This window comes from Pseudophryne corroboree, chromosome 5 (assembly GCF_028390025.1).
Source record: "Pseudophryne corroboree isolate aPseCor3 chromosome 5, aPseCor3.hap2, whole genome shotgun sequence".
NCBI lineage: Eukaryota > Metazoa > Chordata > Amphibia > Anura > Myobatrachidae > Pseudophryne > Pseudophryne corroboree.
Window position 1 is genome coordinate 368,778,050 of NC_086448.1, and position 27,379 is coordinate 368,805,428.

Genomic DNA, 27,379 nt, shown 5'->3' on the forward strand with positions numbered 1-27,379 from the left:
TTGGTGTTCTAGAATTACAAAATAGAATGTTGGGAGTTCTAGAATTCCAAAATAGTATGTTGGGAGTTCTAGAATACCAAAATAGAATGTTGGGAGTTATATAATTCCAAAAGAGAATGTTGGGAGTTCTAGAATTCCAAAATAGAATATTGGGGGTTCTAAAATTTCAAAAAAGAATGTTGGTAGTTCTAGAATTCAAAAAAAGAATGTTGGTGTTGCAGAATTCCAAAATAGAATGTTGGGAGTTCTAGAATACTAAAATAGAATGTTGGGAGTTCTAGAATTACAAAATAGAATATTGACAGTTTTAAAATTCCAAAATAGAATGTTGGTAGCTCTAGAATTTCAAAAAGAATGTTGGGAGTTCTAGTATTCCAAAAATAGTATGTTAGGAGTTCTAGAATACTAAAATAGAATGTTGGGAGTTCTAGAATACCAAGGTAAAATGTTGGTGTTGCAGAATTCCAAATTAGAATGTTGGTAGTTCTAGAATTCCAAAATATAATGTTGGTGTTGCAGAATTCTAAAATAGAATGTTGGGAGTTCTAGAATTCGAAAATGGAATGTTGGATGTTCTAGAATTCCAAAATAGAATATTGCGAGTTCTAGAATTCCAAAATAGAATGTTGGGAGTTCTAGAATGCTAAAATAGAATGTTGGGAGTTCTAGAATTACAAAATAGAATATTGACAGTTTTAAAATTCCAAAATAGAATGTTGGTAGCTCTAGAATTTCAAAAAGAATGTTGGGAGTTCTAGAATTCCAAAAATAGTATGTTAGGAGTTCTAGAATACTAAAATAGAATGTTGGGAGTTCTAGAATTCCAAAATATAATGTTGGTGTTGCAGAATTCTAAAATAGAATGTTGGGAGTTCTAGAATTCGAAAATGGAATGTTGGATGTTCTAGAATTCCAAAATAGAATGTTGGGAGTTCTAGAATTCCAAAATTGTTTGTTGGGAGTTCTAGAATACCAAAATAGAATGTTGGGAGTTCTAGAATTCCAAAATAGTCTGTTAGGAGTTCTAGAATACTAAAATAGAATGTTGAGAGTTCTAGAATACCAAAATATAATGTTGGGAGTTCTAGAATTACAAAATAGAATATTGCGCGTTCTAGAATTCCAAAATAGAATGTTGGGAGTTCTAGAATACTAAAATAGAATGTTGGGAGTTCTAGAATTACAAAATAGAATATTGCGAGTTCTAGAATTCCAAAATAGAATGTTGGGAGTTCTAGAATTCGAAAATGGAATGTTGGATGTTCTAGAATTCCAAAATAGAATGTTGGGAGTTCTAGAATTCCAAAATTGTTAGTTGGGAGTTCTAGAATACCAAAATAGAATGTTGGGAGTTCTAGAATTCCAAAATAGTCAGTTAGGAGTTCTAGAATACTAAAATAGAATGTTGGGAGTTCTAGAATTCCAAAATAGAATATTGGGAGTTCTAGAATTCCAAAATAGAATATTGCGAGTTCTAGAATTCCAAAATAGAATGTTGGGAGTTCTAGAATTCCAAAATAGAATGTTTGGAGTTCTAGAATACCAAGATATAATGTTGGTGTTGCAGAATTCCAAAATAGAATGTTGAGAGTTCTAGAATACCAAAATATAATGTTGGGAGTTCTAGAATTCCAAAATAGAATATTGGGAGTTCTAGAAGTCCAAGATAGAATGTTGGGAGTTCTAGAATTCCTATATAGAATGTTGGGAGTTCATGAATTCCACAATAGAATGTTGTTAGTTCTAGAATTCCAAAATAGAATGTTGGGAGTTCTAGAATACTAAAATAGAATGTTGGAAGTTCTATAATTCCAAAATAGAATGTTGGGAGTTCCAGAATTCCAAAATAGAATGTTGAGAGTTCTAGAATTCCAAAATAGAATGTTTGTGTTGCAGAATTCCAAAATAGAATGTTGGGAGTTCTAGAATACCAAGATAAAATGTTGGTGTTGCAGAATTCCAAAATAGAATGTTGGGAGTTCTAGAATTCGAAAATGGAATGTTGGTGTTCTAGAATTACAAAATAGAATGTTGGGAGTTCTAGAATTCCAAAATAGAATGTTGAGAGTTCTAGAATTCGAAAATGGAATGTTGGTGTTCTAGAATTACAAAATAGAATGTTGGGAGTTCTAGAATTCCAAAATAGTATGTTGGGAGTTCTAGAATACCAAAATAGAATGTTGGGAGTTATATAATTCCAAAAGAGAATGTTGGGAGTTCTAGAATTCCAAAATAGAATATTGGGGGTTCTAAAATTTCAAAAAAGAATGTTGGTAGTTCTAGAATTCAAAAAAAGAATGTTGGTGTTGCAGAATTCCAAAATAGAATGTTGGGAGTTCTAGAATACTAAAATAGAATGTTGGGAGTTCTAGAATTACAAAATAGAATATTGACAGTTTTAAAATTCCAAAATAGAATGTTGGTAGCTCTAGAATTTCAAAAAGAATGTTGGGAGTTCTAGTATTCCAAAAATAGTATGTTAGGAGTTCTAGAATACTAAAATAGAATGTTGGGAGTTCTAGAATACCAAGGTAAAATGTTGGTGTTGCAGAATTCCAAATTAGAATGTTGGTAGTTCTAGAATTCCAAAATATAATGTTGGTGTTGCAGAATTCTAAAATAGAATGTTGGGAGTTCTAGAATTCGAAAATGGAATGTTGGATGTTCTAGAATTCCAAAATAGAATGTTGGGAGTTCTAGAATTCCAAAATTGTTTGTTGGGAGTTCTAGAATACCAAAATAGAATGTTGGGAGTTCTAGAATTCCAAAATAGTCTGTTAGGAGTTCTAGAATACTAAAATAGAATGTTGGGAGTTCTAGAATTCCAAAATAGAATATTGGGAGTTCTAGAATTCCAAAATAGAATATTGCGAGTTCTAGAATTCCAAAATAGAATGTTGGGAGTTCTAGAATACTAAAATAGAATGTTGGGAGTTCTAGAATTACAAAATAGAATATTGACAGTTTTAAAATTCCAAAATAGAATGTTGGTAGCTCTAGAATTTCAAAAAGAATGTTGGGAGTTCTAGAATTCCAAAAATAGTATGTTAGGAGTTCTAGAATACTAAAATAGAATGTTGGGAGTTCTAGAATTCCAAAATATAATGTTGGTGTTGCAGAATTCTAAAATAGAATGTTGGGAGTTCTAGAATTCGAAAATGGAATGTTGGATGTTCTAGAATTCCAAAATAGAATGTTGGGAGTTCTAGAATTCCAAAATTGTTTGTTGGGAGTTCTAGAATACCAAAATAGAATGTTGGGAGTTCTAGAATTCCAAAATAGTCTGTTAGGAGTTCTAGAATACTAAAATAGAATGTTGAGAGTTCTAGAATACCAAAATATAATGTTGGGAGTTCTAGAATTCCAAAATAGAATATTGGGAGTTCTAGAAGTCCAAGATAGAATGTTGGGAGTTCTAGAATTCCTATATAGAATGTTGGGAGTTCATGAATTCCACAATAGAATGTTGTTAGTTCTAGAATTCCAAAATAGAATGTTGGGAGTTCTAGAATACTAAAATAGAATGTTGGGAGTTCTAGAATTACAAAATAGAATATTGACAGTTTTAAAATTCCAAAATAGAATGTTGGTAGCTCTAGAATTTCAAAAAGAATGTTGGGAGTTCTAGAATTCCAAAAATAGTATGTTAGGAGTTCTAGAATACTAAAATAGAATGTTGGGAGTTCTAGAATTCCAAAATATAATGTTGGTGTTGCAGAATTCTAAAATAGAATGTTGGGAGTTCTAGAATTCGAAAATGGAATGTTGGATGTTCTAGAATTCCAAAATAGAATGTTGGGAGTTCTAGAATTCCAAAATTGTTTGTTGGGAGTTCTAGAATACCAAAATAGAATGTTGGGAGTTCTAGAATTCCAAAATAGTCTGTTAGGAGTTCTAGAATACTAAAATAGAATGTTGAGAGTTCTAGAATACCAAAATATAATGTTGGGAGTTCTAGAATTCCAAAATAGAATATTGGGAGTTCTAGAAGTCCAAGATAGAATGTTGGGAGTTCTAGAATTCCTATATAGAATGTTGGGAGTTCATGAATTCCACAATAGAATGTTGTTAGTTCTAGAATTCCAAAATAGAATGTTGGGAGTTCTAGAATACTAAAATAGAATGTTGGGAGTTCTATAATTCCAAAATAGAATGTTGGGAGTTCCAGAATTCCAAAATAGAATGTTGAGAGTTCTAGAATTCCAAAATAGAATGTTTGTGTTGCAGAATTCCAAAATAGAATGTTGGTAGTTCTAGAATTCCAAAATAGAATGTTGGGAGTTCTAGAATACCAAGATAAAATGTTGGTGTTGCAGAATTCCAAAATAGAATGTTGGGAGTTCTAGAATTCGAAAATGGAATGTTGGTGTTCTAGAATTACAAAATATAATGTTGGGAGTTCTAGAATTCCAAAATAGTATGTTGGGAGTTCTAGAATACCAAAATAGAATGTTGGGAGTTCTAGAATTACAAAATAGAATATTGGGGTTCTAGATTTTTTTTTTTTTTAAAGAAGAATGTTGGGAGTTCTAGAATTCCAAAATATTCTGTTAAGAGTTCTAGAATACTAAAAATAGAATGTTGGGAGTTCTAGAATTCCAAAATAGAATATTGGGAGTTCTAGAATTCCAAAATAGAATGTTGGGAGTTCTAGAATTCCAAGATAGAATGTTGGTGTTGCAGAATTCCAAAATAGAATGTTGGGAGTTCTAGAATACTAAAATAGAATGTTGGGAGTTCTAGAATTACAAAATAGAATATTGACAGTTTTAAAATTCAAAAATAGAATGTTGGTAGCTCTAGAATTTCAAAAAGAATGTTGGGAGTTCTAGAATTCCAAAAATAGTATGTTAGGAGTTCTAGAATACTAAAATAGAATGTTGGGAGTTCTAGAATACCAAGGTAAAATGTTGGTGTTGCAGAATTCCAAATTAGAATGTTGGTAGTTCTAGAATTCCAAAATATAATGTTGGTGTTGCAGAATTCTAAAATAGAATGTTGGGAGTTCTAGAATTCGAAAATGGAATGTTGGATGTTCTAGAATTCCAAAATAGAATGTTGGGAGTTCTAGAATACTAAAATAGAATGTTGGGAGTTCTAGAATTACAAAATAGAATATTGACAGTTTTAAAATTCCAAAATAGAATGTTGGTAGCTCTAGAATTTCAAAAAGAATGTTGGGAGTTCTAGAATTCCAAAAATAGTATGTTAGGAGTTCTAGAATACTAAAATAGAATGTTGGGAGTTCTAGAATACCAAGGTAAAATGTTGGTGTAGCAGAATTCCAAATTAGAATGTTGGTAGTTCTAGAATTCCAAAATATAATGTTGGTGTTGCAGAATTCTAAAATAGAATGTTGGGAGTTCTAGAATTCGAAAATGGAATGTTGGATGTTCTAGAATTCCAAAATAGAATGTTGGGAGTTCTAGAATTCCAAAATTGTTAGTTGGGAGTTCTAGAATACCAAAATAGAATGTTGGGAGTTCTAGAATTCCAAAATAGTCAGTTAGGAGTTCTAGAATACTAAAATAGAATGTTGGGAGTTCTAGAATTCCAAAATAGAATATTGGGAGTTCTACAATTCCAAAATAGAATATTGCGAGTTCTAGAATTCCAAAATAGAATGTTGGGAGTTCTAGAATTCCAAAATAGAATGTTTGGAGTTCTAGAATACCAAGATATAATGTTGGTGTTGCAGAATTCCAAAATAGAATGTTGAGAGTTCTAGAATACCAAAATATAATGTTGGGAGTTCTAGAATTCCAAAATCGAATATTGGGAATTCTAGAAGTCCAAGATAGAATGTTGGGAGTTCTAGAATTCCTATATAGAATGTTGGGAGTTCATGAATTCCACAATAGAATGTTGTTAGTTCTAGAATTCCAAAATAGAATGTTGGGAGTTCTAGAATACTAAAATAGAATGTTGGGAGTTCTATAATTCCAAAATAGAATGTTGGGAGTTCCAGAATTCCAAAATAGAATGTTGAGAGTTCTAGAATTCCAAAATAGAATGTTTGTGTTGCAGAATTCCAAAATAGAATGTTGGGAGTTCTAGAATACCAAGATAAAATGTTGGTGTTGCAGAATTCCAAAATAGAATGTTGGGAGTTCTAGAATTCGAAAATGGAATGTTGGTGTTCTAGAATTACAAAATAGAATGTTGGGAGTTCTAGAATTCCAAAATAGAATGTTGAGAGTTCTAGAATTCGAAAATGGAATGTTGGTGTTCTAGAATTACAAAATAGAATGTTGGGAGTTCTAGAATTCCAAAATAGTATGTTGGGAGTTCTAGAATACCAAAATAGAATGTTGGGAGTTATATAATTCCAAAAGAGAATGTTGGGAGTTCTAGAATTCAAAAATAGAATATTGGGGGTTCTAAAATTTCAAAAAAGAATGTTGGTAGTTCTAGAATTCAAAAAAAGAATGTTGGTGTTGCAGAATTCCAAAATAGAATGTTGGGAGTTCTAGAATACTAAAATAGAATGTTGGGAGTTCTAGAATTACAAAATAGAATATTGACAGTTTTAAAATTCCAAAATAGAATGTTGGTAGCTCTAGAATTTCAAAAAGAATGTTGGGAGTTCTAGAATTCCAAAAATAGTATGTTAGGAGTTCTAGAATACTAAAATAGAATGTTGGGAGTTCTAGAATACCAAGGTAAAATGTTGGTGTTGCAGAATTCCAAATTAGAATGTTGGTAGTTCTAGAATTCCAAAATATAATGTTGGTGTTGCAGAATTCTAAAATAGAATATTGGGAGTTCTAGAATTCCAAAATAGAATATTGCGAGTTCTAGAATTCCAAAATAGAATGTTGGGAGTTCTAGAATTCCAAAATAGAATGTTTGGAGTTCTAGAATACCAAGATATAATGTTGGTGTTGCAGAATTCCAAAATAGAATGTTGAGAGTTCTAGAATACCAAAATATAATGTTGGGAGTTCTAGAATTCCAAAATAGAATATTGGGAGTTCTAGAAGTCCAAGATAGAATGTTGGGAGTTCTAGAATTCCTATATAGAATGTTGAGAGTTCTAGAATTCGAAAATGGAATGTTGGTGTTCTAGAATTCCAAAATACAATGTTAGGAGTTCTAGATTTCCAAAAAAGAATGTAGGGAGTTCTAGAATTCCAAAATAGAATGTTGGTATTGCAGAATTCCAAAATAGAATGTTGGGAGTTCTAGAATACTAAAATAGAATGTTGGGAGTTCTAGAATTCCAAAATAGAATGTTGGGAGTTCCAGAATTCCAAAATAGAATGTTGAGAGTTCTAGAATACCAAAATAGAATGTTTGTGTTGCAGAATTCCAAAATAGAATGTTGGTAGTTCTAGAATTCCAAAATAGAATGTTGGGAGTTCTAGAATACCAAGATAAAATGTTGGTGTTGCAGAATTCCAAAATAGAATGTTGGGAGTTCTAGAATTCGAAAATGGAATGTTGGTGTTCTAGAATTACAAAATAGAATGTTGGGAGTTCTAGAATTCCAAAATAGTATGTTGGGAGTTCTAGAATACCAAAATAGAATGTTGGGAGTTCTAGAATTACAAAATAGAATATTGGGGTTCTAGATTTTTTTTTTTTTTAAAGAAGAATGTTGGGAGTTCTAGAATTCCAAAATATTCTGTTAAGAGTTCTAGAATACTAAAAATAGAATGTTGGGAGTTCTAGAATTCCAAAATAGAATATTGGGAGTTCTAGAATTCCAAAATAGAATGTTGGGAGTTCTAGAATTCCAAGATAGAATGTTGGTGTTGCAGAATTCCAAAAGAGAATGTTGGGAGTTCTAGAATTCCAAAATAGAATATTGGGGGTTCTAAAATTTCAAAAAAGAATGTTGGTAGTTCTAGAATTCAAAAAAAGAATGTTGGTGTTGCAGAATTCCAAAATAGAATGTTGGGAGTTCTAGAATACTAAAATAGAATGTTGGGAGTTCTAGAATTACAAAATAGAATATTGACAGTTTTAAAATTCCAAAATAGAATGTTGGTAGCTCTAGAATTTCAAAAAGAATGTTGGGAGTTCTAGAATTCCAAAAATAGTATGTCAGGAGTTCTAGAATACTAAAATAGAATGTTGGGAGTTCTATAATTCCAAAATAGAATGTTGGGAGTTCCAGAATTCCAAAATAGAATGTTGAGAGTTCTAGAATTCCAAAATAGAATGTTTGTGTTGCAGAATTCCAAAATAGAATGTTGGGAGTTCTAGAATACCAAGATAAAATGTTGGTGTTGCAGAATTCCAAAATAGAATGTTGGGAGTTCTAGAATTCGAAAATTGAATGTTGGTGTTCTAGAATTACAAAATAGAATGTTGGGAGTTCTAGAATTCCAAAATAGAATGTTGAGAGTTCTAGAATTCGAAAATGGAATGTTGGTGTTCTAGAATTCCAAAAAAGAATGTTGGGAGTTCTAGAATTCCAAAATAGAATGTTGGTGTTGCAGAATTCCAAAATAGAATGTTGGGAGTTATATAATTACAAAATAGAATATTGGGGGTTCTAGAATTTCAAAAAAGAATATTGGGAGTTCTAGAATGCCAAAATAGTCTGTTAGGAGTTCTAGAATTCCAAAATAGAATGTTGGGAGTTCTAGAATTCCAAAAGAGAATGTTGGGAGTTCTAGAATACCAAGATAAAATGTTGGTGTTGCAGAATTTCAAAATAGAATGTTGTGAGTTCTAGAATTCGAAAATGGAATGTTGGGAGTTCTAGAATACCAAAATAGAATGTTGGGAGTTCTAGAATTCCAAAATAGAATATTGGGGTTCTAGAATTTTTTTTAAAAAGAAGAATGTTGGGAGTTCTAGAATTCCAAAATATTCTGTTAAGAGTTCTAGAATACTAAAAATAGAATGTTGGGCATTCTAGAATTCCAAAATAGAATATTGGGAGTTCTAGAATTCCAAAATAGAATGTTGGGAGTTCTAGAATTCCAAGATAGAATGTTGGTGTTGCAGAATTCCAAAAGAGAATGTTGGGAGTTCTAGAATTCCAAAATAGAATATTGGGGGTTCTAAAATTTCAAAAAAGAATGTTGGTAGTTCTATAATTCAAAAAAAGAATGTTGGTGTTGCAGAACTCCAAAATAGAATGTTGGGAGTTCTAGAATACTAAAATAGAATGTTGGGAGTTCTAGAATTCCAAAATAGAATATTGAGAGTTTTAAAATTCCAAAATAGAATGTTGGGAGTTCTAGAATTCCAAAATTGTTTGTTGGGAGTTCTAGAATACCAAAATAGAATGTTGGGAGTTCTAGAGTTCCAAAATAGTCTGTTAGGAGTTCTAGAATACTAAAATAGAATGTTGGGAGTTCTAGAATTCCAAAATAGAATATTGGGAGTTCTAGAATTTCAAAAAAGAATATTGGGAGTTCTAGAATGCCAAAATAGTCTGTTAGGAGTTCTAGAATTCCAAAATAGAATGTTGGGAGTTCTAGAATTTCAAAAGAGAATGTTGGGAGTTCTAGAATACCAAGATAAAATGTTGGTGTTGCAGAATTCCAAAATAGAATGTTGGGAGTTCTAGAATTCGAAAATTGAATGTTGGTGTTCTAGAATTACAAAATAGAATGTTGGGAGTTCTAGAATTCCAAAATAGAATGTTGAGAGTTCTAGAATTCGAAAATGGAATGTTGGTGTTCTAGAATTCCAAAAAAGAATGTTGGGAGTTCTAGAATTCCAAAATAGAATGTTGGTGTTGCAGAATTCCAAAATAGAATGTTGGGAGTTATATAATTACAAAATAGAATATTGGGGGTTCTAGAATTTCAAAAAAGAATATTGGGAGTTCTAGAATGCCAAAATAGTCTGTTAGGAGTTCTAGAATTCCAAAATAGAATGTTGGGAGTTCTAGAATTCCAAAAGAGAATGTTGGGAGTTCTAGAATACCAAGATAAAATGTTGGTGTTGCAGAATTTCAAAATAGAATGTTGTGAGTTCTAGAATTCGAAAATGGAATGTTGGGAGTTCTAGAATACCAAAATAGAATGTTGGGAGTTCTAGAATTCCAAAATAGAATATTGGGGTTCTAGAATTTTTTTTAAAAAGAAGAATGTTGGGAGTTCTAGAATTCCAAAATATTCTGTTAAGAGTTCTAGAATACTAAAAATAGAATGTTGGGCATTCTAGAATTCCAAAATAGAATATTGGGAGTTCTAGAATTCCAAAATAGAATGTTGGGAGTTCTAGAATTCCAAGATAGAATGTTGGTGTTGCAGAATTCCAAAAGAGAATGTTGGGAGTTCTAGAATTCCAAAATAGAATATTGGGGGTTCTAAAATTTCAAAAAAGAATGTTGGTAGTTCTATAATTCAAAAAAAGAATGTTGGTGTTGCAGAACTCCAAAATAGAATGTTGGGAGTTCTAGAATACTAAAATAGAATGTTGGGAGTTCTAGAATTCCAAAATAGAATATTGAGAGTTTTAAAATTCCAAAATAGAATGTTGGGAGTTCTAGAATTCCAAAATTGTTTGTTGGGAGTTCTAGAATACCAAAATAGAATGTTGGGAGTTCTAGAGTTCCAAAATAGTCTGTTAGGAGTTCTAGAATACTAAAATAGAATGTTGGGAGTTCTAGAATTCCAAAATAGAATATTGGGAGTTCTAGAATTTCAAAAAAGAATATTGGGAGTTCTAGAATGCCAAAATAGTCTGTTAGGAGTTCTAGAATTCCAAAATAGAATGTTGGGAGTTCTAGAATTTCAAAAGAGAATGTTGGGAGTTCTAGAATACCAAGATAAAATGTTGGTGTTGCAGAATTCCAAAATAGAATGTTGGGAGTTCTAGAATACCAAAATAGAATGTTGGGAGTTCTAGAATTCCAAAATAGAATATTGGGGTTCTAGAATTTTTTTTTTTAAAGAAGAATGTTGGGAGTTCTAGAATTCCAAAATATTCTGTTAAGAGTTCTAGAATACTAAAAATAGAATGTTGGGCATTCTAGAATTCCAAAATAGAATATTGGGAGTTCTAGAATTCCAAAATAGAATGTTGGGAGTTCTAGAATTCCAAGATAGAATGTTGGTGTTGCAGAATTCCAAAAGAGAATGTTGGGAGTTCTAGAATTCCAAAATAGAATATTGGGGGTTCTAAAATTTCAAAAAAGAATGTTGGTAGTTCTAGAATTCAAAAAAAGAATGTTGGTGTTGCAGAATTCCAAAATAGAATGTTGGGAGTTCTAGAATACTAAAATAGAATGTTGGGAGTTCTAGAATTCCAAAATAGAATATTGAGAGTTTTAAAATTCCAAAATAGAATGTTGGGAGTTCTAGAATTCGAAAATGAAAGGTTGGTGTTCTAGAATTCCAAAAAGGATTGTTGGGAGATGTAGAATTCCAAAACAGAATGTTGGGAGTTCTAGAATTCCAAAATAGAATGTTGGTAGCTCTAGAATTTCAAAAAGAATGTTGGGAGTTCTAGAATTCCAAAATAGTCTGTTAGGAGTTCTAGAATACTAAAATAGAATGTTGGGAGTTCTAGAATACCAAAATAAAATGTTGGTCTTGCAGAATTCCAAAATAGAATTTTGGGAGTTCTATAATTCCAAAATAGAGTGTTGTGAGTTCTAGAATTCCAAAATAGAATGTTGGGAGTTCTAGAATTCCAAAATACAATGTTAGGAGTTCAAGAATTCCAAAAAAGAATGTAGGGAGTTCTAGAATTCCAAAATAGAATGTTGGTGTTGCAGAATTCCAAAATAGAATGTTGGGAGTTCTAGAATACTAAAATAGAATGTTGGGAGTTCTATAATTCCAAAATAGAATGTTGGGAGTTCTATAATTCCAAAATAGTATGTTGGGAGTTCCAGAATTCCAAAATAGAATGTTGAGAGTTCTAACATTTCAAAAAAGAATGTTGGTAGTTCTAGAATTCAAAAAAAAATGTTGGTGTTCTAGAATTCCAAAAAGGATTGTTGGGAGATGTAGAATTCCAAAACAGAATGTTGGGAGTTCTAGAATTCCAAAATAGAATATTGGGAGTTCTAGAATTCCAAAATAGAATGTTTGGAGTTCTAGAATACCAAGATATAATGTTGTTGTTGCAGAATTCCAAAATAGAATGTTGTGAGTTCTAGAATACTAAAATAGAATGTTGGGAGTTCTAGAATTCCAAAATAGAATATTGAGAGTTTTAAAATTCCAAAATAGAATGTTGGGAGTTCTAGAATTCGAAAATAGAATGTTGGGAGTTCTAGAATTCCAAAATAGAATGTTGGGAGTTCCAGAATTCCAAAATAGAATGTTGAGAGTTCTAGAATTCCAAAATAGAATGTTTGTGTTGCAGAATTCCAAAATAGAATGTTGGGAGTTCTAGAATAACAAGATAAAATGTTGGTGTTGCAGAATTCCAAAATAGAATGTTGGAAGTTCTAGAATTCCAAAATAGTATGTTGGGAGTTCTAGAATACCAAAATAAAATGTTGGGAGTTCTAGAATTCCAAATAGAATATTGGGGTTCTAGAATTTTTTTTTTTTAAAAGAAGAATGTTGGGAGCTCTAGAATTCCAAAATATTCTGTTAAGAGTTCTAGAATACTAAAAATAGAATGTTGGGCATTCTAGAATTCCAAAATAGAATATTGGGAGTTCTAGAATTCCAAAATAGAATGTTGGGAGTTCTAGAATTCCAAGATAGAATGTTGGTGTTGCAGAATTCCAAAAGAGAATGTTGGGAGTTCTAGAATTCCAAAATAGAATATTGGGGGTTCTAAAATTTCAAAAAAGAATGTTGGTAGTTCTAGAATTCAAAAAAAGAATGTTGGTGTTGCAGAATTCCAAAATAGAATGTTGGGAGTTCTAGAATACTAAAATAGAATGTTGGGAGTTCTAGAATTCCAAAATAGAATATTGAGAGTTTTAAAATTCCAAAATAGAATGTTGGGAGTTCTAGAATTCGAAAATGGAAGGTTGGTGTTCTAGAATTCCAAAAAGGATTGTTGGGAGATGTAGAATTCCAAAACAGAATGTTGGGAGTTCTAGAATTCCAAAATAGAACGTTGGTAGCTCTAGAATTTCAAAAAGAATGTTGGGAGTTCTAGAATTCCAAAATAGTCTGTTAGGAGTTCTAGAATACTAAAATAGAATGTTGGGAGTTCTAGAATACCAAAATAAAATGTTGGTGTTGCAGAATTCCAAAATAGAATTTTGGGAGTTCTATAATTCCAAAATAGAGTGTTGTGAGTTCTAGAATTCCAAAATAGAATGTTGGGAGTTCTAGAATTCCAAAATAGAATGTTAGGAGTTCTAGAATTCCAAAATAGAATGTTGGTGTTGCAGAATTCCAAAATAGAATGTTGGGAGTTCTAGAATACTAAAATAGAATGTTGGGAGTTCTATAATTCCAAAATAGAATGTTGGGAGTTCTAGAATTCCAAAATAGAATGTTAGGAGTTCTAGAATTCCAAGATAGAATGTTGGTGTTGCAGAATTCCAAAATAGAATGTTGGGAGTTCTAGAATACTAAAATAGAATGTTGGGAGTTCTAGAATTCCAAAATAGAATGTTGGGAGTTCCAGAATTCCAAAATAGAATGTTGAGAGTTCTAGAATTCCAAAATAGAATGTTTGTGTTGCAGAATTCCAAAATAGAATGTTGGGAGTTCTAGAATACCAAGATAAAATGTTGGTGTTGCAGAATTCCAAAATAGAATGTTGGGAGTTCTAGAATTCGAAAATGGAATGTTGGTGTTCTAGAATTACAAAATAGAATGTTGGGAGTTCTAGAATTCCAAAATAGAATGTTGAGAGTTCTAGAATTCGAAAATGGAATGTTGGTGTTCTAGAATTACAAAATAGAATGTTGGGAGTTCTAGAATTCCAAAATAGTATGTTGGGAGTTCTAGAATACCAAAATAGAATGTTGGGAGTTATATAATTACAAAATAGAATATTGGGGGTTCTAGAATTTCAAAAAAGAATATTGGGAGTTCTAGAATGCCAAAATAGTCTGTTAGGAGTTCTAGAATTCCAAAATAGAATGTTGGGAGTTCTAGAATTTCAAAAGAGAATGTTGGGAGTTCTAGAATACCAAGATAAAATGTTGGTGTTGCAGAATTCCAAAATAGAATGTTGGGAGTTCTAGAATACCAAAATAGAATGTTGGGAGTTCTAGAATTCCAAAATAGAATATTGGGGTTCTAGAATTTTTTTTTTAAAGAAGAATGTTGGGAGTTCTAGAATTCCAAAATATTCTGTTAAGAGTTCTAGAATACTAAAAATAGAATGTTGGGCATTCTAGAATTCCAAAATAGAATATTGGGAGTTCTAGAATTCCAAAATAGAATGTTGGGAGTTCTAGAATTCCAAGATAGAATGTTGGTGTTGCAGAATTCCAAAAGAGAATGTTGGGAGTTCTAGAATTCCAAAATAGAATATTGGGGGTTCTAAAATTTCAAAAAAGAATGTTGGTAGTTCTAGAATTCAAAAAAAGAATGTTGGTGTTGCAGAATTCTAAAATAGAATGTTGGGAGTTCTAGAATTCGAAAATGGAATGTTGGATGTTCTAGAATTCCAAAATAGAATGTTGGGAGTTCTAGAATACTAAAATAGAATGTTGGGAGTTCTAGAATTACAAAATAGAATATTGACAGTTTTAAAATTCCAAAATAGAATGTTGGTAGCTCTAGAATTTCAAAAAGAATGTTGGGAGTTCTAGAATTCCAAAAATAGTATGTTAGGAGTTCTAGAATACTAAAATAGAATGTTGGGAGTTCTAGAATACCAAGGTAAAATGTTGGTGTAGCAGAATTCCAAATTAGAATGTTGGTAGTTCTAGAATTCCAAAATATAATGTTGGTGTTGCAGAATTCTAAAATAGAATGTTGGGAGTTCTAGAATTCGAAAATGGAATGTTGGATGTTCTAGAATTCCAAAATAGAATGTTGGGAGTTCTAGAATTCCAAAATTGTTAGTTGGGAGTTCTAGAATACCAAAATAGAATGTTGGGAGTTCTAGAATTCCAAAATAGTCAGTTAGGAGTTCTAGAATACTAAAATAGAATGTTGGGAGTTCTAGAATTCCAAAATAGAATATTGGGAGTTCTACAATTCCAAAATAGAATATTGCGAGTTCTAGAATTCCAAAATAGAATGTTGGGAGTTCTAGAATTCCAAAATAGAATGTTTGGAGTTCTAGAATACCAAGATATAATGTTGGTGTTGCAGAATTCCAAAATAGAATGTTGAGAGTTCTAGAATACCAAAATATAATGTTGGGAGTTCTAGAATTCCAAAATCGAATATTGGGAATTCTAGAAGTCCAAGATAGAATGTTGGGAGTTCTAGAATTCCTATATAGAATGTTGGGAGTTCATGAATTCCACAATAGAATGTTGTTAGTTCTAGAATTCCAAAATAGAATGTTGGGAGTTCTAGAATACTAAAATAGAATGTTGGGAGTTCTATAATTCCAAAATAGAATGTTGGGAGTTCCAGAATTCCAAAATAGAATGTTGAGAGTTCTAGAATTCCAAAATAGAATGTTTGTGTTGCAGAATTCCAAAATAGAATGTTGGGAGTTCTAGAATACCAAGATAAAATGTTGGTGTTGCAGAATTCCAAAATAGAATGTTGGGAGTTCTAGAATTCGAAAATGGAATGTTGGTGTTCTAGAATTACAAAATAGAATGTTGGGAGTTCTAGAATTCCAAAATAGAATGTTGAGAGTTCTAGAATTCGAAAATGGAATGTTGGTGTTCTAGAATTACAAAATAGAATGTTGGGAGTTCTAGAATTCCAAAATAGTATGTTGGGAGTTCTAGAATACCAAAATAGAATGTTGGGAGTTATATAATTCCAAAAGAGAATGTTGGGAGTTCTAGAATTCAAAAATAGAATATTGGGGGTTCTAAAATTTCAAAAAAGAATGTTGGTAGTTCTAGAATTCAAAAAAAGAATGTTGGTGTTGCAGAATTCCAAAATAGAATGTTGGGAGTTCTAGAATACTAAAATAGAATGTTGGGAGTTCTAGAATTACAAAATAGAATATTGACAGTTTTAAAATTCCAAAATAGAATGTTGGTAGCTCTAGAATTTCAAAAAGAATGTTGGGAGTTCTAGAATTCCAAAAATAGTATGTTAGGAGTTCTAGAATACTAAAATAGAATGTTGGGAGTTCTAGAATACCAAGGTAAAATGTTGGTGTTGCAGAATTCCAAATTAGAATGTTGGTAGTTCTAGAATTCCAAAATATAATGTTGGTGTTGCAGAATTCTAAAATAGAATATTGGGAGTTCTAGAATTCCAAAATAGAATATTGCGAGTTCTAGAATTCCAAAATAGAATGTTGGGAGTTCTAGAATTCCAAAATAGAATGTTTGGAGTTCTAGAATACCAAGATATAATGTTGGTGTTGCAGAATTCCAAAATAGAATGTTGAGAGTTCTAGAATACCAAAATATAATGTTGGGAGTTCTAGAATTCCAAAATAGAATATTGGGAGTTCTAGAAGTCCAAGATAGAATGTTGGGAGTTCTAGAATTCCTATATAGAATGTTGAGAGTTCTAGAATTCGAAAATGGAATGTTGGTGTTCTAGAATTCCAAAATACAATGTTAGGAGTTCTAGATTTCCAAAAAAGAATGTAGGGAGTTCTAGAATTCCAAAATAGAATGTTGGTATTGCAGAATTCCAAAATAGAATGTTGGGAGTTCTAGAATACTAAAATAGAATGTTGGGAGTTCTAGAATTCCAAAATAGAATGTTGGGAGTTCCAGAATTCCAAAATAGAATGTTGAGAGTTCTAGAATACCAAAATAGAATGTTTGTGTTGCAGAATTCCAAAATAGAATGTTGGTAGTTCTAGAATTCCAAAATAGAATGTTGGGAGTTCTAGAATACCAAGATAAAATGTTGGTGTTGCAGAATTCCAAAATAGAATGTTGGGAGTTCTAGAATTCGAAAATGGAATGTTGGTGTTCTAGAATTACAAAATAGAATGTTGGGAGTTCTAGAATTCCAAAATAGTATGTTGGGAGTTCTAGAATACCAAAATAGAATGTTGGGAGTTCTAGAATTACAAAATAGAATATTGGGGTTCTAGATTTTTTTTTTTTTTTAAAGAAGAATGTTGGGAGTTCTAGAATTCCAAAATATTCTGTTAAGAGTTCTAGAATACTAAAAATAGAATGTTGGGAGTTCTAGAATTCCAAAATAGAATATTGGGAGTTCTAGAATTCCAAAATAGAATGTTGGGAGTTCTAGAATTCCAAGATAGAATGTTGGTGTTGCAGAATTCCAAAAGAGAATGTTGGGAGTTCTAGAATTCCAAAATAGAATATTGGGGGTTCTAAAATTTCAAAAAAGAATGTTGGTAGTTCTAGAATTCAAAAAAAGAATGTTGGTGTTGCAGAATTCCAAAATAGAATGTTGGGAGTTCTAGAATACTAAAATAGAATGTTGGGAGTTCTAGAATTACAAAATAGAATATTGACAGTTTTAAAATTCCAAAATAGAATGTTGGTAGCTCTAGAATTTCAAAAAGAATGTTGGGAGTTCTAGAATTCCAAAAATAGTATGTCAGGAGTTCTAGAATACTAAAATAGAATGTTGGGAGTTCTATAATTCCAAAATAGAATGTTGGGAGTTCCAGAATTCCAAAATAGAATGTTGAGAGTTCTAGAATTCCAAAATAGAATGTTTGTGTTGCAGAATTCCAAAATAGAATGTTGGGAGTTCTAGAATACCAAGATAAAATGTTGGTGTTGCAGAATTCCAAAATAGAATGTTGGGAGTTCTAGAATTCGAAAATTGAATGTTGGTGTTCTAGAATTACAAAATAGAATGTTGGGAGTTCTAGAATTCCAAAATAGAATGTTGAGAGTTCTAGAATTCGAAAATGGAATGTTGGTGTTCTAGAATTCCAAAAAAGAATGTTGGGAGTTCTAGAATTCCAAAATAGAATGTTGGTGTTGCAGAATTCCAAAATAGAATGTTGGGAGTTATATAATTACAAAATAGAATATTGGGGGTTCTAGAATTTCAAAAAAGAATATTGGGAGTTCTAGAATGCCAAAATAGTCTGTTAGGAGTTCTAGAATTCCAAAATAGAATGTTGGGAGTTCTAGAATTCCAAAAGAGAATGTTGGGAGTTCTAGAATACCAAGATAAAATGTTGGTGTTGCAGAATTTCAAAATAGAATGTTGTGAGTTCTAGAATTCGAAAATGGAATGTTGGGAGTTCTAGAATACCAAAATAGAATGTTGGGAGTTCTAGAATTCCAAAATAGAATATTGGGGTTCTAGAATTTTTTTTAAAAAGAAGAATGTTGGGAGTTCTAGAATTCCAAAATATTCTGTTAAGAGTTCTAGAATACTAAAAATAGAATGTTGGGCATTCTAGAATTCCAAAATAGAATATTGGGAGTTCTAGAATTCCAAAATAGAATGTTGGGAGTTCTAGAATTCCAAGATAGAATGTTGGTGTTGCAGAATTCCAAAAGAGAATGTTGGGAGTTCTAGAATTCCAAAATAGAATATTGGGGGTTCTAAAATTTCAAAAAAGAATGTTGGTAGTTCTATAATTCAAAAAAAGAATGTTGGTGTTGCAGAACTCCAAAATAGAATGTTGGGAGTTCTAGAATACTAAAATAGAATGTTGGGAGTTCTAGAATTCCAAAATAGAATATTGAGAGTTTTAAAATTCCAAAATAGAATGTTGGGAGTTCTAGAATTCCAAAATTGTTTGTTGGGAGTTCTAGAATACCAAAATAGAATGTTGGGAGTTCTAGAGTTCCAAAATAGTCTGTTAGGAGTTCTAGAATACTAAAATAGAATGTTGGGAGTTCTAGAATTCCAAAATAGAATATTGGGAGTTCTAGAATTTCAAAAAAGAATATTGGGAGTTCTAGAATGCCAAAATAGTCTGTTAGGAGTTCTAGAATTCCAAAATAGAATGTTGGGAGTTCTAGAATTTCAAAAGAGAATGTTGGGAGTTCTAGAATACCAAGATAAAATGTTGGTGTTGCAGAATTCCAAAATAGAATGTTGGGAGTTCTAGAATTCGAAAATTGAATGTTGGTGTTCTAGAATTACAAAATAGAATGTTGGGAGTTCTAGAATTCCAAAATAGAATGTTGAGAGTTCTAGAATTCGAAAATGGAATGTTGGTGTTCTAGAATTCCAAAAAAGAATGTTGGGAGTTCTAGAATTCCAAAATAGAATGTTGGTGTTGCAGAATTCCAAAATAGAATGTTGGGAGTTATATAATTACAAAATAGAATATTGGGGGTTCTAGAATTTCAAAAAAGAATATTGGGAGTTCTAGAATGCCAAAATAGTCTGTTAGGAGTTCTAGAATTCCAAAATAGAATGTTGGGAGTTCTAGAATTCCAAAAGAGAATGTTGGGAGTTCTAGAATACCAAGATAAAATGTTGGTGTTGCAGAATTTCAAAATAGAATGTTGTGAGTTCTAGAATTCGAAAATGGAATGTTGGGAGTTCTAGAATACCAAAATAGAATGTTGGGAGTTCTAGAATTCCAAAATAGAATATTGGGGTTCTAGAATTTTTTTTAAAAAGAAGAATGTTGGGAGTTCTAGAATTCCAAAATATTCTGTTAAGAGTTCTAGAATACTAAAAATAGAATGTTGGGCATTCTAGAATTCCAAAATAGAATATTGGGAGTTCTAGAATTCCAAAATAGAATGTTGGGAGTTCTAGAATTCCAAGATAGAATGTTGGTGTTGCAGAATTCCAAAAGAGAATGTTGGGAGTTCTAGAATTCCAAAATAGAATATTGGGGGTTCTAAAATTTCAAAAAAGAATGTTGGTAGTTCTATAATTCAAAAAAAGAATGTTGGTGTTGCAGAACTCCAAAATAGAATGTTGGGAGTTCTAGAATACTAAAATAGAATGTTGGGAGTTCTAGAATTCCAAAATAGAATATTGAGAGTTTTAAAATTCCAAAATAGAATGTTGGGAGTTCTAGAATTCCAAAATTGTTTGTTGGGAGTTCTAGAATACCAAAATAGAATGTTGGGAGTTCTAGAGTTCCAAAATAGTCTGTTAGGAGTTCTAGAATACTAAAATAGAATGTTGGGAGTTCTAGAATTCCAAAATAGAATATTGGGAGTTCTAGAATTTCAAAAAAGAATATTGGGAGTTCTAGAATGCCAAAATAGTCTGTTAGGAGTTCTAGAATTCCAAAATAGAATGTTGGGAGTTCTAGAATTTCAAAAGAGAATGTTGGGAGTTCTAGAATACCAAGATAAAATGTTGGTGTTGCAGAATTCCAAAATAGAATGTTGGGAGTTCTAGAATACCAAAATAGAATGTTGGGAGTTCTAGAATTCCAAAATAGAATATTGGGGTTCTAGAATTTTTTTTTTTAAAGAAGAATGTTGGGAGTTCTAGAATTCCAAAATATTCTGTTAAGAGTTCTAGAATACTAAAAATAGAATGTTGGGCATTCTAGAATTCCAAAATAGAATATTGGGAGTTCTAGAATTCCAAAATAGAATGTTGGGAGTTCTAGAATTCCAAGATAGAATGTTGGTGTTGCAGAATTCCAAAAGAGAATGTTGGGAGTTCTAGAATTCCAAAATAGAATATTGGGGGTTCTAAAATTTCAAAAAAGAATGTTGGTAGTTCTAGAATTCAAAAAAAGAATGTTGGTGTTGCAGAATTCCAAAATAGAATGTTGGGAGTTCTAGAATACTAAAATAGAATGTTGGGAGTTCTAGAATTCCAAAATAGAATATTGAGAGTTTTAAAATTCCAAAATAGAATGTTGGGAGTTCTAGAATTCGAAAATGAAAGGTTGGTGTTCTAGAATTCCAAAAAGGATTGTTGGGAGATGTAGAATTCCAAAACAGAATGTTGGGAGTTCTAGAATTCCAAAATAGAATGTTGGTAGCTCTAGAATTTCAAAAAGAATGTTGGGAGTTCTAGAATTCCAAAATAGTCTGTTAGGAGTTCTAGAATACTAAAATAGAATGTTGGGAGTTCTAGAATACCAAAATAAAATGTTGGTGTTGCAGAATTCCAAAATAGAATTTTGGGAGTTCTATAATTCCAAAATAGAGTGTTGTGAGTTCTAGAATTCCAAAATAGAATGTTGGGAGTTCTAGAATTCCAAAATACAATGTTAGGAGTTCAAGAATTCCAAAAAAGAATGTAGGGAGTTCTAGAATTCCAAAATAGAATGTTGGTGTTGCAGAATTCCAAAATAGAATGTTGGGAGTTCTAGAATACTAAAATAGAATGTTGGGAGTTCTATAATTCCAAAATAGAATGTTGGGAGTTCTATAATTCCAAAATAGTATGTTGGGAGTTCCAGAATTCCAAAATAGAATGTTGAGAGTTCTAACATTTCAAAAAAGAATGTTGGTAGTTCTAGAATTCAAAAAAAAATGTTGGTGTTCTAGAATTCCAAAAAGGATTGTTGGGAGATGTAGAATTCCAAAACAGAATGTTGGGAGTTCTAGAATTCCAAAATAGAATATTGGGAGTTCTAGAATTCCAAAATAGAATGTTTGGAGTTCTAGAATACCAAGATATAATGTTGTTGTTGCAGAATTCCAAAATAGAATGTTGTGAGTTCTAGAATACTAAAATAGAATGTTGGGAGTTCTAGAATTCCAAAATAGAATATTGAGAGTTTTAAAATTCCAAAATAGAATGTTGGGAGTTCTAGAATTCGAAAATAGAATGTTGGGAGTTCTAGAATTCCAAAATAGAATGTTGGGAGTTCCAGAATTCCAAAATAGAATGTTGAGAGTTCTAGAATTCCAAAATAGAATGTTTGTGTTGCAGAATTCCAAAATAGAATGTTGGGAGTTCTAGAATAACAAGATAAAATGTTGGTGTTGCAGAATTCCAAAATAGAATGTTGGAAGTTCTAGAATTCCAAAATAGTATGTTGGGAGTTCTAGAATACCAAAATAAAATGTTGGGAGTTCTAGAATTCCAAATAGAATATTGGGGTTCTAGAATTTTTTTTTTTAAAAGAAGAATGTTGGGAGCTCTAGAATTCCAAAATATTCTGTTAAGAGTTCTAGAATACTAAAAATAGAATGTTGGGCATTCTAGAATTCCAAAATAGAATATTGGGAGTTCTAGAATTCCAAAATAGAATGTTGGGAGTTCTAGAATTCCAAGATAGAATGTTGGTGTTGCAGAATTCCAAAAGAGAATGTTGGGAGTTCTAGAATTCCAAAATAGAATATTGGGGGTTCTAAAATTTCAAAAAAGAATGTTGGTAGTTCTAGAATTCAAAAAAAGAATGTTGGTGTTGCAGAATTCCAAAATAGAATGTTGGGAGTTCTAGAATACTAAAATAGAATGTTGGGAGTTCTAGAATTCCAAAATAGAATATTGAGAGTTTTAAAATTCCAAAATAGAATGTTGGGAGTTCTAGAATTCGAAAATGGAAGGTTGGTGTTCTAGAATTCCAAAAAGGATTGTTGGGAGATGTAGAATTCCAAAACAGAATGTTGGGAGTTCTAGAATTCCAAAATAGAACGTTGGTAGCTCTAGAATTTCAAAAAGAATGTTGGGAGTTCTAGAATTCCAAAATAGTCTGTTAGGAGTTCTAGAATACTAAAATAGAATGTTGGGAGTTCTAGAATACCAAAATAAAATGTTGGTGTTGCAGAATTCCAAAATAGAATTTTGGGAGTTCTATAATTCCAAAATAGAGTGTTGTGAGTTCTAGAATTCCAAAATAGAATGTTGGGAGTTCTAGAATTCCAAAATAGAATGTTAGGAGTTCTAGAATTCCAAAATAGAATGTTGGTGTTGCAGAATTCCAAAATAGAATGTTGGGAGTTCTAGAATACTAAAATAGAATGTTGGGAGTTCTATAATTCCAAAATAGAATGTTGGGAGTTCTAGAATTCCAAAATAGAATGTTAGGAGTTCTAGAATTCCAAGATAGAATGTTGGTGTTGCAGAATTCCAAAATAGAATGTTGGGAGTTCTAGAATACTAAAATAGAATGTTGGGAGTTCTAGAATTCCAAAATAGAATGTTGGGAGTTCCAGAATTCCAAAATAGAATGTTGAGAGTTCTAGAATTCCAAAATAGAATGTTTGTGTTGCAGAATTCCAAAATAGAATGTTGGGAGTTCTAGAATACCAAGATAAAATGTTGGTGTTGCAGAATTCCAAAATAGAATGTTGGGAGTTCTAGAATTCGAAAATGGAATGTTGGTGTTCTAGAATTACAAAATAGAATGTTGGGAGTTCTAGAATTCCAAAATAGAATGTTGAGAGTTCTAGAATTCGAAAATGGAATGTTGGTGTTCTAGAATTACAAAATAGAATGTTGGGAGTTCTAGAATTCCAAAATAGTATGTTGGGAGTTCTAGAATACCAAAATAGAATGTTGGGAGTTATATAATTACAAAATAGAATATTGGGGGTTCTAGAATTTCAAAAAAGAATATTGGGAGTTCTAGAATGCCAAAATAGTCTGTTAGGAGTTCTAGAATTCCAAAATAGAATGTTGGGAGTTCTAGAATTTCAAAAGAGAATGTTGGGAGTTCTAGAATACCAAGATAAAATGTTGGTGTTGCAGAATTCCAAAATAGAATGTTGGGAGTTCTAGAATACCAAAATAGAATGTTGGGAGTTCTAGAATTCCAAAATAGAATATTGGGGTTCTAGAATTTTTTTTTTAAAGAAGAATGTTGGGAGTTCTAGAATTCCAAAATATTCTGTTAAGAGTTCTAGAATACTAAAAATAGAATGTTGGGCATTCTAGAATTCCAAAATAGAATATTGGGAGTTCTAGAATTCCAAAATAGAATGTTGGGAGTTCTAGAATTCCAAGATAGAATGTTGGTGTTGCAGAATTCCAAAAGAGAATGTTGGGAGTTCTAGAATTCCAAAATAGAATATTGGGGGTTCTAAAATTTCAAAAAAGAATGTTGGTAGTTCTAGAATTCAAAAAAAGAATGTTGGTGTTGCAGAATTCCAAAATAGAATGTTGGGAGTTCTAGAATACTAAAATAGAATGTTGGGAGTTCTAGAATTCCAAAATAGAATATTGAGAGTTTTAAAATTCCAAAATAGAATGTTGGGAGTTCTAGAATTCGAAAATGAAAGGTTGGTGTTCTAGAATTCCAAAAAGGATTGTTGGGAGATGTAGAATTCCAAAACAGAATGTTGGGAGTTCTAGAATTCCAAAATAGAATGTTGGTAGCTCTAGAATTTCAAAAAGAATGTTGGGAGTTCTAGAATTCCAAAATAGTCTGTTAGGAGTTCTAGAATACTAAAATAGAATGTTGGGAGTTCTAGAATACCAAAATAAAATGTTGGTGTTGCAGAATTCCAAAATAGAATTTTGGGAGTTCTATAATTCCAAAATAGAGTGTTGTGAGTTCTAGAATTCCAAAATAGAATGTTGGGAGTTCTAGAATTCCAAAATACAATGTTAGGAGTTCAAGAATTCCAAAAAAGAATGTAGGGAGTTCTAGAATTCCAAAATAGAATGTTGGTGTTGCAGAATTCCAAAATAGAATGTTGGGAGTTCTAGAATACTAAAATAGAATGTTGGGAGTTCTATAATTCCAAAATAGAATGTTGGGAGTTCTATAATTCCAAAATAGTATGTTGGGAGTTCCAGAATTCCAAAATAGAATGTTGAGAGTTCTAACATTTCAAAAAAGAATGTTGGTAGTTCTAGAATTCAAAAAAAAATGTTGGTGTTCTAGAATTCCAAAAAGGATTGTTGGGAGATGTAGAATTCCAAAACAGAATGTTGGGAGTTCTAGAATTCCAAAATAGAATATTGGGAGTTCTAGAATTCCAAAATAGAATGTTTGGAGTTCTAGAATACCAAGATATAATGTTGTTGTTGCAGAATTCCAAAATAGAATGTTGTGAGTTCTAGAATACTAAAATAGAATGTTGGGAGTTCTAGAATTCCAAAATAGAATATTGAGAGTTTTAAAATTCCAAAATAGAATGTTGGGAGTTCTAGAATTCGAAAATAGAATGTTGGGAGTTCTAGAATTCCAAAATAGAATGTTGGGAGTTCCAGAATTCCAAAATAGAATGTTGAGAGTTCTAGAATTCCAAAATAGAATGTTTGTGTTGCAGAATTCCAAAATAGAATGTTGGGAGTTCTAGAATAACAAGATAAAATGTTGGTGTTGCAGAATTCCAAAATAGAATGTTGGAAGTTCTAGAATTCCAAAATAGTATGTTGGGAGTTCTAGAATACCAAAATAAAATGTTGGGAGTTCTAGAATTCCAAATAGAATATTGGGGTTCTAGAATTTTTTTTTTTTAAAAGAAGAATGTTGGGAGCTCTAGAATTCCAAAATATTCTGTTAAGAGTTCTAGAATACTAAAAATAGAATGTTGGGCATTCTAGAATTCCAAAATAGAATATTGGGAGTTCTAGAATTCCAAAATAGAATGTTGGGAGTTCTAGAATTCCAAGATAGAATGTTGGTGTTGCAGAATTCCAAAAGAGAATGTTGGGAGTTCTAGAATTCCAAAATAGAATATTGGGGGTTCTAAAATTTCAAAAAAGAATGTTGGTAGTTCTAGAATTCAAAAAAAGAATGTTGGTGTTGCAGAATTCCAAAATAGAATGTTGGGAGTTCTAGAATACTAAAATAGAATGTTGGGAGTTCTAGAATTCCAAAATAGAATATTGAGAGTTTTAAAATTCCAAAATAGAATGTTGGGAGTTCTAGAATTCGAAAATGGAAGGTTGGTGTTCTAGAATTCCAAAAAGGATTGTTGGGAGATGTAGAATTCCAAAACAGAATGTTGGGAGTTCTAGAATTCCAAAATAGAACGTTGGTAGCTCTAGAATTTCAAAAAGAATGTTGGGAGTTCTAGAATTCCAAAATAGTCTGTTAGGAGTTCTAGAATACTAAAATAGAATGTTGGGAGTTCTAGAATACCAAAATAAAATGTTGGTGTTGCAGAATTCCAAAATAGAATTTTGGGAGTTCTATAATTCCAAAATAGAGTGTTGTGAGTTCTAGAATTCCAAAATAGAATGTTGGGAGTTCTAGAATTCCAAAATAGAATGTTAGGAGTTCTAGAATTCCAAAATAGAATGTTGGTGTTGCAGAATTCCAAAATAGAATGTTGGGAGTTCTAGAATACTAAAATAGAATGTTGGGAGTTCTATAATTCCAAAATAGAATGTTGGGAGTTCTAGAATTCCAAAATAGAATGTTAGGAGTTCTAGAATTCCAAGATAGAATGTTGGTGTTGCAGAATTCCAAAATAGAATGTTGGGAGTTCTAGAATACTAAAATAGAATGTTGGGAGTTCTAGAATTCCAAAATAGAATGTTGGGAGTTCCAGAATTCCAAAATAGAATGTTGAGAGTTCTAGAATTCCAAAATAGAATGTTTGTGTTGCAGAATTCCAAAATAGAATGTTGGGAGTTCTAGAATACCAAGATAAAATGTTGGTGTTGCAGAATTCCAAAATAGAATGTTGGGAGTTCTAGAATTCGAAAATGGAATGTTGGTGTTCTAGAATTACAAAATAGAATGTTGGGAGTTCTAGAATTCCAAAATAGAATGTTGAGAGTTCTAGAATTCGAAAATGGAATGTTGGTGTTCTAGAATTACAAAATAGAATGTTGGGAGTTCTAGAATTCCAAAATAGTATGTTGGGAGTTCTAGAATACCAAAATAGAATGTTGGGAGTTATATAATTACAAAATAGAATATTGGGGGTTCTAGAATTTCAAAAAAGAATATTGGGAGTTCTAGAATGCCAAAATAGTCTGTTAGGAGTTCTAGAATTCCAAAATAGAATGTTGGGAGTTCTAGAATACCAAGATAAAATGTTGGTGTTGCAGAATTCCAAAATAGAATGTTGGGAGTTCTAGAATACCAAAATAGAATGTTGGGAGTTCTAGAATTCCAAAATAGAATATTGGGGTTCTAGAATTTTTTTTTTAAAGAAGAATGTTGGGAGTTCTAGAATTCCAAAATATTCTGTTAAGAGTTCTAGAATACTAAAAATAGAATGTTGGGCATTCTAGAATTCCAAAATAGAATATTGGGAGTTCTAGAATTCCAAAATAGAATGTTGGGAGTTCTAGAATTCCAAGATAGAATGTTGGTGTTGCAGAATTCCAAAAGAGAATGTTGGGAGTTCTAGAATTCCAAAATAGAATATTGGGGGTTCTAAAATTTCAAAAAAGAATGTTGGTAGTTCTAGAATTCAAAAAAAGAATGTTGGTGTTGCAGAATTCCAAAATAGAATGTTGGGAGTTCTAGAATACTAAAATAGAATGTTGGGAGTTCTAGAATTCCAAAATAGAATATTGAGAGTTTTAAAATTCCAAAATAGAATGTTGGGAGTTCTAGAATTCGAAAATGAAAGGTTGGTGTTCTAGAATTCCAAAAAGGATTGTTGGGAGATGTAGAATTCCAAAACAGAATGTTGGGAGTTCTAGAA